Source organism: Lycorma delicatula, chromosome 9, assembly GCF_047948215.1.
Source record: "Lycorma delicatula isolate Av1 chromosome 9, ASM4794821v1, whole genome shotgun sequence".
In the NCBI taxonomy this organism is placed as follows: Eukaryota; Metazoa; Arthropoda; class Insecta; order Hemiptera; family Fulgoridae; genus Lycorma; species Lycorma delicatula.
The window spans coordinates 128,494,527-128,508,526 of NC_134463.1; the positions used below are offsets into that span (position 1 = coordinate 128,494,527).

Consider the following 14,000-nt stretch of genomic DNA (forward strand, 5'->3'; position numbering starts at 1 on the left):
ATTAAATTATTTTAAATAAAATCCTATTTAATTTAATTAAAAATGAAATTAAATTGAACCCTTATTTATTAACTATCTAATTAAAATTAAAGTTTATTTTAATTAAATATCTAATTGATGCATTTAATTAAATAATTTATTTTATACGTGTGCGTGCGCGCGCGCGCGCGCGCGCGTGTGTGTGTGAGAGTTCTATGTTGGTCTCTAAATCACCTAACATCTCCAAAAATACCGGACCGATTTTGATCAAAGTTGGTCGAATTACTTCTACGTACGGGGCACTGATGCCATTAAATTTTCAACTTAAAAGGTCGTGAGGGTGAGGCTATAAAGCAAGGTCACCCTCAGTATCTCAGGATCTCGCCTAAATCCCACGGTTTTCTGTTTACGGTCATGATTTTTTTAGGCGCGTTTGTAAACAATTAAAAAATAACAATATCTGGAAAAAAGTTTTTGCAAAATCGCACCCGCACACCAAAAAACGCTGTTGTAAGTTGTCTGTTATGTTGTGACATCACAGGTGAGCGGTAGAATTAAATAATTGAATAATATTTAAAGTGTAAAAAAGTAACTCGTTCTGGCCGGTCTCGAACTCGATCGTCCGGACGATTCGGTACCTGGTGCGTTAAACCTCGCGGCTGCAGCAGTCTGCCGACCGTAAAAGCGAAATTTGTTCTATGTAAGTTGTGAGATTAGATTAGTTTAGTTAGTGCCGACCGTCACCGCTAATATCACCCCTCCCGTCGCCCTTCCGAATTAAATACTGTATGCGTGCGCGCTTTACTTAGAATCATTGAATTAAATAAGTGACGGGAAAGTCCTACAACTGTGTTGTCAGTTTTTGTTTTTTTTTATTTTTTAGGATGCCTCGGCCATGAAATGTCGGGAAATGCAAAATCTGATACCCCATTTTTTGACCGATTACCGTACTTTCCTTTTTGCATCAGAACTCTAGAGCTATGTGCCGTGAAATTAAAACAGCACAAAAATTTTCGAAAGATGTAATTCGAAAAAGAAACGTTTCAGTATCCAAGTTTTTATGAATTTTTTTCTTCGTTTTTACTTTAAAATATGCCCTAAGAACATTTTTTTTTTGTTTCCTTGTAAAAATTAATCGTCCTGAAATTATCTATTAAAAATTTGATCTAATTAAAAATTTAATTTTATTAAGCGGTTTATCGATTGCATTAGATGTGTTTTAATAATGATTTCAAAAACAAATAAATTTACGACGAAATATAAAAATATCGTGATTCAAAGAAACAATGGATTTTTCATTAAGTTAATTCCGTAATTGCGGCGGGGGTGTATATCTTTATATGTAGCTAAAAAATATCAATAATAGACGCCCCCTCGAGTCACCACGTATCTTTCTCGTTAAGATATCACCGTCTTCTGCGTCTCTCTTCACCTCTTCTACGATCCGATTCCTTCCTCGTCTAGATTATTAGTTCATCAAATTACGTCACGAAATAGATCAACCAGAATTTATAGAACTACTAACTACCGGACCGGAGTAAAAAAAAAAAAAAACTGTCCGGCGTCAGAAAGGACGAGTCTACATTTGTGTCTGTTTAAGAGTGGGTGTATGATATACTGTAGAGGAAGTAAAAGTAGCTGATTTTCCTTTATGTGGGCGATATACGACTTATTTGAGATCGGTTTTATCCCGATTGAAATAAAAATAGCTTCGTATAAAATTATACTTCTGAAATTTATCGCTTTATTTAATGAAGATTAAATTTTTCGTTAATTAGCGAAAAAAGATAGCAAGTATTCCATTACATCAAATTTGTAATCGCAGAACCGATGTTATAAAAATATTAATAAATTTTACTATTAGATTTTTTACAGTCTTCATCTGAAAAATACAACGATACATTGTTATTTTGAATAAGGAAACTTTTATGAAATTTAGTACTGTAATTTATTAGAAAATATGTAACATTTTTCCCGATTTATTTCTACGCAATAAATTATTCTAAATAATTAAATTATACTAAACGCCAAATAACTTGGCGAGTCACGGTGCACAGCTACTGCGTCGTCAAATAATTTAATTCCATCGACAGAACTATCAATATTTTCTGCGTAAAATGCATAAAAGAAAAACTGAATTTTCTTTTTAAAAGAATAAACGCTTTTTATCAGGATATTTTCGGAAAAGTAAAATTTATACTACTTACTCTTTATCATTTATTTATAAATACGATTTACTCTACATCATATCGATAAATAAGTTAGTAATAAATAACAAATAGCAGCTATATATTACAAACGCACCGTTGAACTAGGACACGAGAACTGCCGTTCTAAGAGCCTCTTTTTAATTCATAAAATAGTTATCCCGTGTATCCATCTTTTATTTCGATTTCAAATTGTTATTGTCGAATTTGTGTTTCACTGACGATTAAAACGATGCAAAATTTATTACAAAACGCCGATCAGATACCGGAATGCGTTTCTTGCTAAAAAAAAAGTCACGGAGGTTTTTAAAATCTTTACTCGAGTTGTTATTCGGCAGAGTGATGAAACTTGTCGGAATGTAATATTTATATCGCTGTCGGTTATTCTTTTTTATTACGGTAGACTAAAATTTTATTATTCCGAAAATCACTTGATATCCGTCTTTTTTTTATTTCACGTCAATAAAAAGAAATCAGATCACGACTACCGTGGATTATCTTAAACGTTTTATGCAGAAAAAATTGATTACTCTAATGAAAGAATTAACGATAGATAATCTTCCTACGATTTGTTTTTACACGTGACAATGTTATCGGCAAGAAAGTAACTTCGGTTTTGTAGCGTGAAATAAAACTTAATTTTTTATACGAGTAGAATGAACTTTAATCGAGTCGAGTCGAATGAACTTTAAAGAATGAACTTTAATCGATTACATATTTTCAATTTTGTCAGATAACCTTTTGCCATCTTTCCTGCGACTTCATTTTTCCGCGCTTATAGAACTTCTTATCCTCGGCAGAAAAAACCGAACTAAGTGCGATTCAAGTCATCGTCGTAAGTGAAACGTTTACCGCTCGAAGAATTTTGCAAACTTTGAAATCCGGTGTTGTAAAAGAAAAGCTATACGGGTAATGCGACATCACTTCCCGACTTATCTTCAGTAATTTTCCAGAGTTATCAAAGACGTGTGAGGCCTTGTATTACTTCTGAGGTTCCTTTGCGATTTGACAATTTTGGTCGTTTTTCTTTCATCGCTTCCTCCAGTTTCATTAGTTGATAATAAACAACTGAATCGATCGTTTCGTTCTTTGGAAGCAAAATAGACGACACCTTTATAATCCATTCGAATCGATTTAACGCGATTCAGCTTTCCATGTGCCTTGTGCCAGTTCATTACGCTTGGACCGTGATCTTTTTGACCGACGTTAATGCACGCTATCCGTTTTTCATCACCGAATATGAAAAAAAAAATTTTTTTGTTTCAAAACAGGGTTCATCGCGTTTGGTATACATATCACAAATATTGACTCTTGTTAAGCGATTATCTATCTATTCATGCGGAACCCAAATATCCAGCTTCTTAACGAGTCTAAGACATCTGATGCGATTTTCGATCGCGTGCGATACACTTAATGTCTTTGCAATTTCTCTCACAGTAATATAGCGATCCGATTCAATTACGCCTTTGATCTGCTCTTCATCGACGACTTCAGTAGGTAGACCAGAACGTCTTTGACATCTTTGAACGAAAAAATCCCCGAACGGAATTTTTTAACCGATTGACGCGTGCGTTCTGTTAGGCGATCGACTCCATAAACTTCACTTATCTCTTTGCGACCCTCAGCAGCTTTCCTGCCTTTACAGTAATAAAAAAGTAAACTATACGTCGAAAATGTTCGTTTTTTTGCACTCCATGTAGAAGTTGACCGTAAACTAACAGGTGAAAACGAAATTACTCGCGAATTTCTCCTAAAGTACGCAAACAGTGACAGCTATCAAATGCCGAAAGAAAAAAGTCATACGATCGACAGAAGTTCTTCAAAACAAACATAAAGCTACGTATTTGTGAAAATCGAAATTACTTTCTCGCTGACCCCGATGTAAGACGCTTAGTACAGGATAAAATAAAGCTAAAAATTCTGGTAACGATGTCGCTTAACTTTTTCGGATAATTGAATTAATCTTAAAATTTAATCGTTTCATCATTAATAAAGTCGAATGTTACTGCCCAAATGTTCGCACAAATTTTCTTATAAAAAAAAGATCGCAGAGCAAAACATCATAAATGATCGGGGTAAATCAGTAAAATGTTGTAAAAATTAGATTAAATTGTAATCTATGAAGCGGTAATCTGTTGTAATACAGATAGGTAGGTAATGAGAGAATAATGCGTAGAATTATTTAAACAAATATACATATATATTTTAATTTACCCTCAACCCTTGTCCTGTGTAATAAAGATCGGAAAAAACTTCTACCTTAATATCTAATAATTAGAAATAGTTTTATTAAAAAGAAACATATTGAAAGGGTAAGCACCCTTCTTATCGCGTGAGTACAACAGACGAACAGTATCGTGAGACCTAACCGATATTATTAACTGTCCGATTCACACCGATTATAATACTGCGATCACTAACCTACTTTCGAGTTTAATCATCTTCCTTTTCTGACAGTACCAAACCTGACATTTACATCAACTGGACTTTCCGTAGACCGCGAAAATGAAATGCTAGAAAAACCACCCCGCTATAAGTGTTGCACACGCCAAAAATAACAGATTTTTGTAAGATCTGTTTCGAGACCGGTAACTTTACGTTTCACTGCGGTGCATTCAGCCGTCTCACCGTTCAGTGTTAGGCCGTCCGATGAACAATCATAATGACCCCGTCGTTTTAACTTTTTCATAACTAGTCATAAAATGATACAAAATTTGCAATATTACAAAACAAAAGAATTAAATATTTTAGAAAAATAAACGATCAAAATTTAAAAAAAAAAAAAAGAATATTAAATAATACGACACGTCAATAAAGATATGTTTACTTCGGTATTTCGGTACTTACTTATCATTGGATCGCAACGATCAGCCCGATCAATTGTCCTCATATTCAGCTGAACCCCAAAAAAATCATCCGGTCGGAAAAGAAGAAAATTTAATTCACCACACTGAACGTATCCTGGTATCCGTATACCGACGTAAAATTTGACATATTTTGATGCGTATTTTTTTTAATAAACTTCAAAATTCTTACGTTTGTATCTGTAGTACGTAGTTTCTGTGAACTTAATTCTTCTTACCTTTTTACTCAGAACTGAATTTTCTACAAATTTTGTTTAAGACTTTTACGTGTTTCTTACCCGTTTATCAGAGTTATTTTACGTCAAACATAAAATATTTTGTTTTTTACTCCCGTCTTTTGCCTTTAACCCCAGACTTCTCAAAAAATTACTAAAAATACTGTTCTGGGACCTTTTACAATCTTTCAGGTCAGATTTCGTACGAAACCGATAAATTTACTCCTTAATTTGGATCCCAAGAATTATAGTCCGGCTTAATTTTACCGAAGGCACAAAAATCGGGGCGAATTCTTTCGCCAGCCGACACTCGTTAACGAAGCATTTCCGAAGTTATGTTTATATGAATTTTCTTCTCTATTTTCATCATTAGAATCGTCCTAAAAGTTTGTTACAATTCTCCGTAAAATACTATATATACAGAGTAATTTAGGGGGAAAATAAATAAAAATAGATATTGATGTACGTGTGTGTGTAAATATATATATATTTTATATAATTTTTAAATATACGAATCTAAAGACCGTATTCATAAATTAAGTTACAAATTATATTTTGTTACACGTGACAAAACGTGAGATTTTTTGCTGTTTTACCTCGTTTTACAGTCGATTTAGCACATATTACGTAGGCGCATTCGAAAAGACACGAATAAAAACGGTAAGATATATTTTCCTAACTTATATTTTTACGACACGGTATGGTGTGCAATGCTCTCGGGGAAAGAACGAGGGGAGGGGCTGGCATTTTCATTCAGTCGCGCCATGTCGATGAGATAAGTACTCTCGTGCAGACGCAGTCACGATCACAGATGCAGTCGACATTATCCTTCGTCACTGCAACCTTTCATCTTTAACAGACACACACAAGCGCGCCCCTTGTAACATTACATTTATTACGGGAGAATGAGTAGTAAAAATAAACAACGCGACACTTAAAAATCACGACTTTTTTTACACAAACAAGCGTAATTACAATTTAATTTACTTAAATAAGTATATACAGAAAATAACACGATAAATAATTTTAAAAATGCGATTAACGTATGTTCCTAAAAATACCGAAAATTAGCCTAACAGCTAATAAATTAAAGTCTTCCAGTAAAGATAAACGAATAACAAAAAACAGAACTTTTAAAATGTAATTAATATATAGATACAAATAAAGGTGACATAAAAAATATAAACTAAAATTTAGAAAAAATAAAATAAAGAAAAAAATACCCCTAATTCATACTTTAGCTCGTACTTTAATTTCCTATCCGTCTTAAAATCAGCAATTTAAAAACCGACTGAAAAATACAATTCATTTATAATTTTGTTTATAATTTGTTTCGACATCGAGTCTTTATAATTATTTGTTTTTTAATATAACATTCGTTACAATAAAAAAATCAATAAAAACTGAGAAAAAGTTTAGAAGAGAACTTTTCCCGCCGCGACAGACTGCAACTTAACAAAGAAAATTAAATGGAACATTTAAAGAAGTAAGTACGAAAGGAAGAAATTACATAAAAAAATTATTCTACTTTTTAAGTAAACTCACGGCGACCGTATTTTCCCAACCCCTTACATTATCGACTTATATTCAGAAGTCATCGTACGTAAATTTCAACTAAATCTGTTAAATAAACGACAACTGAAGAAAAACCCGCAATAAAAATACGTACACTTATTATCCCGCACCCTTGAATGAAATCTCCCGAACACACGACCAAAGTGACATAAATATGTAATAAATAAAATCATCCGATTAGTACAACAATGGCTCGCTCCAAAAACAAAAAAAAACGCTTTTTTGCCCGCACTCCTTTATGCGGGTTAGGGAAAACATGTTAGGATAGAGGACCCGTAACGTCTGTACCTCTCTACCACCTTGATTGATCGTTACTAAACTTAAACGGTATCAATGAACCATATAAAAAGAAATCGTTGTGCTAAATTTCAGCCGAATCGGTCCATCAAGTTTGGAGATGTCAAGCGAAAAATAAATCTACTACGTACATTTGTAGGTACATCATTTCCGATCTTTTCGACGTTAATATTATGTAATTAGGTAGAAAAGAGGTTATGAAAAGAAAAATCAGCAAAAACCCAACAATATTTGATCCGATTAGCGTAGACTCCCTTAGGTAGAAATGTATACGGTAAGTTTATACAGCGTAACTATACAGATATATAAATTAAATAACAAGTTGAATATCTCGATGAAAAACAGTGTTTTGACGGTTACGGAAACCTCAGACCGATAAGAAGCGATAATGAGAAAGAGAAACAAAAGATATTCTCCAATTTTCTACATTAACGTATTATTTTTAGTTAAAAAAAAAAATTGTAATTCTATTCAATACCGAATCTACTTTTTCCTTTTTTTCTAATGAAAATCTTCAGGAAAAAACTTCTTTTCTCAGAAATTCAACTAACTGATAATGCCAAATAAAATCTGGAGGTCCTGAGTTAGAATCCCGGTTAGGGGTGGCATTTTTTATACGCCACAATAATTCCATTTCCATCTTCCACTCACAAACTTCAAACTTATGTAGCGAGATCGTGAACAAAAAAAAAAACTACAAACAATTGGCCTCACGTCTAAATTATTGTCAACTACATATATTATTACCTAAGCTTATTTTTATAATTATTAGTTTAATTTTAATTTAAAATTGAGAAAGGCCTCAAAAACAATAACTATCGATCGTATTTATTCTAGATTTACTTAAAATTGTACCGTTTATTTAATGTTAAATTAACATATTTCAATCCCATCATGGATTCCTAACAACTCGATAAGACCTCTGAACGAGAAGTGGATCGATATTTCTAAGCTAGACGATTATAACAATTCGTATTATTAATAATATATAGTACGTATTCACCGTTATTTCCTTATAAATATATTTATTATTGTCCCTAGATAGTGCAACCTTCATCCATGTATTTCAGAAACAAAATAATCTAGTTCCAAACCGGTTTTATTCATTCTTTGTAAAAAAAAACCGGCAAAGGGTCGCACATGTTTCCTGACATTTCCCTTGATACATTTCTATTTTAAATACGCCATAGGGTTTTTAAACGCTAATGAATTTAACGTCTATCAGACAAATTATAATAGATAAAAATGAAAATGATTTGGAAATAAATTTTATATTTCAAATTTAGAAAACGATTTTAAAAATGGTTTTAGAAATCGATTTGTACGGAACGTTTCTAAAGGATGTAATGATGTTTATCGAACTCAGAATGCGGTAATGTTTGCCCTATGTAAAAACCAATATCCTATTTTACGATTCCTTCATAAGGAAACATTTTGATTAAATTAAAACGGAAAATTATAATTATATTTTTATATGTAATTTTTGTTGCGGCCTTCAATTTAAAATATTTTTTGCGAAAAATATAAATATTGATATCTCAACGAGGACAAAACGGAACTGAATTGATATATATATATATATTATTTTTTTTTTGGTCGTTGTGGTGTAAAAGAATGCAACTGTACACTCGGGGAAGTCGTGACGAATGACCTTGAGCTACTACTCGAGTTGTTTTTTGTGAATAATTGTGGACCCTGAGCGAAACACTTTAATATAAATACTGTTTAATTATATTTAAAAAAAAAAAAATAATAATAATAAAATATGGAATCGGGTACCGCCTTACCCACTTTTCTTCTCTGTAGAGGCCTAAAACTCAATAAATTTAAAATCTAATGCGCAAAAATATTTTGCTCTAATTCGGTGATTAACGAACGGTTTCTGAATATTAAGCAGAATCTACAAAAATAAAAAATAAAAAGATAATTATTGTGGGTACAAGCGTACACAAAGTCACACTAGCGGGATCGGAGATAAAATTTAACATACATTAGAATTTATGCGGACAAATACTTTTTCCAAGTCCCGTGAATTTCTAGTAATCCATTTTGAGAGATACGTTCGGAAAGTAAGGTTAGATATCTGTGGACCCGAGGGAAATTTTTCGTTTCAAAGTTAGCACTACTGAGCGAAAGGGAGGTCCAAAGTGAAGAGAACAAGTTTAGGAAAGTTCAGTAGCTTCACTAGATCAGAATCGCCTCTTGACGTGAACCCGGAAATTCCCAACCCGGTCAAGCGAGAAGTAAGAACCCTCATCCGAGATCTGACTATAGCCAAAGACGAAAAGACCGTCAATATCCATCGCAAAATTCATTCTGTTTGCGATGATGTGATAAAGCGACAAAATGGTGTAGGGTGTTTAAAGATGGTAGAACAAACAATCTCGTTGAACAGAGGAACGAAGGATCGTGACAGACGGATTTGTTGATAATTTCGAACGAACGATTCGCGAAGATTGCCGTGGGACTGGACGAACTTCATGAAACGTGTTTAGAAGGCGGTCGAACTATGCTGTACGAAACGGTAACTTACCGTTGAATGTTCGAAACTGTGCACTCGGTGGGAACCGAAAATGTTAACAGAAGAACCAAAAATAAATTGAGTTCCTCGCGGCTCAGAAGTTTCTCGACCGTCATGAGGTGAAGAATTGCTTGTTTCTATTGTGACCGGTTATGAAACCTGAAGGTCTCGCTACACACCGGAATCAAAAAGACAATCTATGCAGCGGCGGCATACCTGTTCCCCGTCGGCAAAAAAATTCAAAACGCAACAATTTGCAAAAAAAAATATCACGGCGACATTTCTCTGGGGATGAAAATACATTTTGCTTATCGATTTTTTGACCTCAGATCTATCTTTAAATGCCGAAAAATACTACGAGACTCTCCGGAAACTTCGTCGGACAATTTAAAGCAAAAAAAAAGAGTATCTGGCAAAGGGAATGTGTCTGCTGCGCGGTAACGTTCACCCTACACCGCGCACAAAACGGTCGATCTTCTCGACAGTTTTGGTCGGGATTTTGCGAACCGTTCTGGCCGCAGTAAAACTTTTCACCCTCTTGAACGACGGTACGGGCGGAAAATGCTTTCCCACTGATGGAAAGGTAAAAAATGCCGCGTGTGAATGGTTGAAGGTGGCAGCGGCAGGAACGTGGTACAGGAATACGAAAAGTCGATATCCAGGCTGACCGAACACTTGAATGACAGATACGCAGAAAAATATTAATATATTTGGATAATATCTCATATATTACCTCAAATATTTTCGATTTTTATAAGATGTCGTACGCTTACTTTCCGAACATACCTCGTATATAACAAAAACTCTAAAACGGATAAACTAATTATAACCCTACCCCTAAATCTGATCGAGTTAAAATGTTATTACTGTAAAAAAATTATATATTACTGCCGCGGCATCGAATTTCAAGTTCCTATAATGCTCTTACAAAAAACAGAAATCTTAAAATGGCCGTAAATATTCCACCCCTTGTCTGATACAATTCAAAATTTAAGTTTTAATGTTCAGGCAGTCCACAGATATTTATTAAAATACAGGCCGATATTCATATGTACGTAAAACCTAGAAATTTTCCACCGGTTTTTTGGAAGTTTTTCGTTTAGAGGAGAAGTCATGAAACTTCGAAATTTACAAAAACCCCTACTCACAAAAATTTTGGCCTATCACTATATTTTGCTAATAGCTATACAGATATTGCCGGGAAAGTAAACAGAAATTTACCTTTATGAATTCATTTACGCTAAACTAAAAAAACAAATATTTTAAATTAAAAAATACAAATTAACATTCGTCGGTTATAAATAATAAATATTTAAGGAAGTAAAATTCAACATATTTGAGAATTTGCAATATTTCTTTGTCACGCACTACACGGTATCGTACGACTTTTACTTTCTATTTTCTCATTATATCCTCTGTTGGTGTAGCAAGAGAGCGATAGGTACGTGAAATGTACGGACACTACCAGTGTCCGTGGCTATCTATTATTATACGACCGTTCTGAAATAATTACCTGTAATAATATGAAGCAGTAATTGTAGTAATTTCACTGCTACTATAGTTTTTTATTATAAATATTTTTTATAATGTACAATCTGGATTAGATTAAAATATTATTTAGGTCTTATAACATTTTTGATAGACGAATTTTTTGTCATTTTTAATCGACAATCTTTTTATTACCTTATTATATTTTTTACTTTATTTTCAATAAACAATACAATCCATAGCCGCGTAGTAAAAAAGCAAATTTTCTTGTTTATTTTCGAGCAGCACCGCTAGTAGAAGTACAAGTTTTAGCTACTGGCGTCGTCCAGTAGTTGGAGAAAACATGTTACAAAAATCTTAATTCAATTAAACACGCAAAAAATTTGTTTAGTGTTCATTTACACAAAAACAAGGTCGATGACTAAAACAATAATGAATATTGTATCGTATCATACCCGAAGTTACAAAATTTATTGCGATTCAAAATAAAACTTACCTTCGATTAATATTAGCCTTTGCGTAAAATTTATTAGGAACAAAATTTATGAATTTGCTATTTAAAGACGTTTATTGTCTTCTTGAAATAGTTTAACTGATATTTCGAAGGGGTCAAAAGCAGTCCATAAATACCTATTATCTATTTTACCTATATCTATTTTTAGATGGAAATTTATTTATTTTTATACATCTACTCGTGTTACGATTGCGACGAGAAGGGGATAACTGCCCGAATGTTCAACTTAATGGCGTTTTCATCCCGCATGGTAACAGCGTGCAGTACATAGGGTTGCATCTGACTGGGAAATTTACGTCAGGGAGAAAACGAGGCGGCTTAAAATTAAGTTCAACTAGATGTACTGGTTGCTAGAGAAAGGGTCGCACTACCGTTATCTTACTTTTATTTATCGATTTAATTGACTGTTTCTTTGATTAGTTATTATTTGTGCGATCGATAAAACAATTTTTTAGTATTTTCTTTGCTTTTGAATTTAATCCACGTTCTTTGGACTCATCTTTGTATATACTTACTTATGTATACATAGACGGTTCTTTGAGGTATTCGATGGAAATGCCTCTCTGCATGTCATCTTATTTTGTATTCAAATTTATTTATGATTCCGGTAAATCAGAACAGATTGTAAATTCAACACCGAGGCAAAAATATATATATATATATATATAGGGTTTTGACGTATATTGTAAAATGGTAGAAAGCAAATATATCTGAAAAATACTTTTTCTACGGTACAGTCATGGATTAGCCAAAGGCCGCTTTTAAAATATGTTTTTTAATTATAAATAACTTATCCGAATGAGAGTCAAGGGCACCTCCTCCCACAACAGATGCCATGCAGAATTGAGGTAACGAAGACTGTGCATATGCGTAATACGGTTGTTTAATGGTATCTATATCGTCTATTTGATTAATTCTACATTATCGTCAAATATTTTAACTTCGTATTCGGATATTAAATGTCTTGCTGCCGTTTAATTTCACTATTCTTATCGACGTAGTAGCCCGATGATTTTTTTGTCAAAATTGTAATTTTGAAGTCCTTTAAAAGAGTTGTCCACGTGAAGGTTAAGGGGGCTCGTATTGAAAAAAAGCCGGCGATTCATTTCTTCAAAAATCATTTTGATCATTTTTATTTTTAAAAATCAATTCGATTGCTTTAAGCTCTGTTTGTATATTTATGATAAAATAATTATTTTTATTGAAAAAGAATAAACAAATTTATTTTTAAATTTACGATACGTAATTAAATAAATAAATATTTTGAAAAATTGATTATTTCTATACTGGTGGAGGATTTAATGAAAATTGAACGGCGGGCTATTGTTTTATATTTTTGAATTTTTTTTCATGAAACCGGTTATAAATAAAGCCATGAAAAATTGCTCCCGGCAAAATTTGACGCTCCCATCCTAAGAAGGTAAAAAAATTAATTCTTAAGAAAATAATCCCTAAACGGTGATAATAAATAAGAATTACGATTTTTGCCTTTTTAAATGCAACGGGTAACCTACCAGATAGACTTACATTTCAAATGAATTTTTAAAAAAAAATAAATTTTTTTTAAAATTACTAAAGCATTTTCTGTTACCCCAGACCGCTGGAATGGGATGAGCAAAAGGTTTTTATGGTGGTACGAAGACCTAACGGTTAGAAAATATAGGTGCAAAAACTATCTTTAACTCCTTTTCTGAAACAAGATATAGCTAAATAAAATGTGTAGCCATTTTTTGGGTGATAAAAATTTTTGGCAATTTGTGATGTCGTTGAAAAAAAAATTCATCTTTTGTAAGAAAAGTCTTTTACACGCACACAAGCGTCCGTCTGAGAAAAACAGATTTTAGGACTTCGGATTATTGGGAAAAAAATTGTGATTATTTACAATTTACTGAAATCTATTTTCTGCTTTTTGTTAATTTTTTTTAATGTCTCCTTTAGCACAAAACAAAATAAACGAATTTATTTTAGATTTTTCTTTTTTTCCGATCTACATACTTTCCCGATACAGCGTACATCGCTATAGCCGGGAAGGTAAAAATTTCTAGATAGAATCATATGCAAATTAAATTTATTATGTTAAACGGTTGAAAAGTTATTAAGGGTCGCTATACTTTATGAACCATCTTACTCACACTCTCTCTAAATATATATATACACACACACACACACAACAATTATAATAAATACCTTCATAAAGTAGAATCGAGAACCTTTTACCGTTTTATTAAATAAACACACAAATTTCAGAATCGGCTCGACTAAATATGTTAACCTATACACAGACCAACGGCTTACCAGGAACAAACGCAGAAACGGTTAAGTAAAAATATTATCGCTCGA

General features: G+C 32.8%; 1 protein-coding gene across 2 annotated transcripts in view; it reads right to left on the reverse strand.

Moving 5' to 3' along the window:
• LOC142330487 (extracellular serine/threonine protein CG31145) overlaps positions 1–14,000 on the reverse strand; it is a 514,347-nt gene that overhangs the window by 345,002 nt on the left and 155,345 nt on the right. The gene's annotated exons all lie outside the window — the stretch shown is intronic.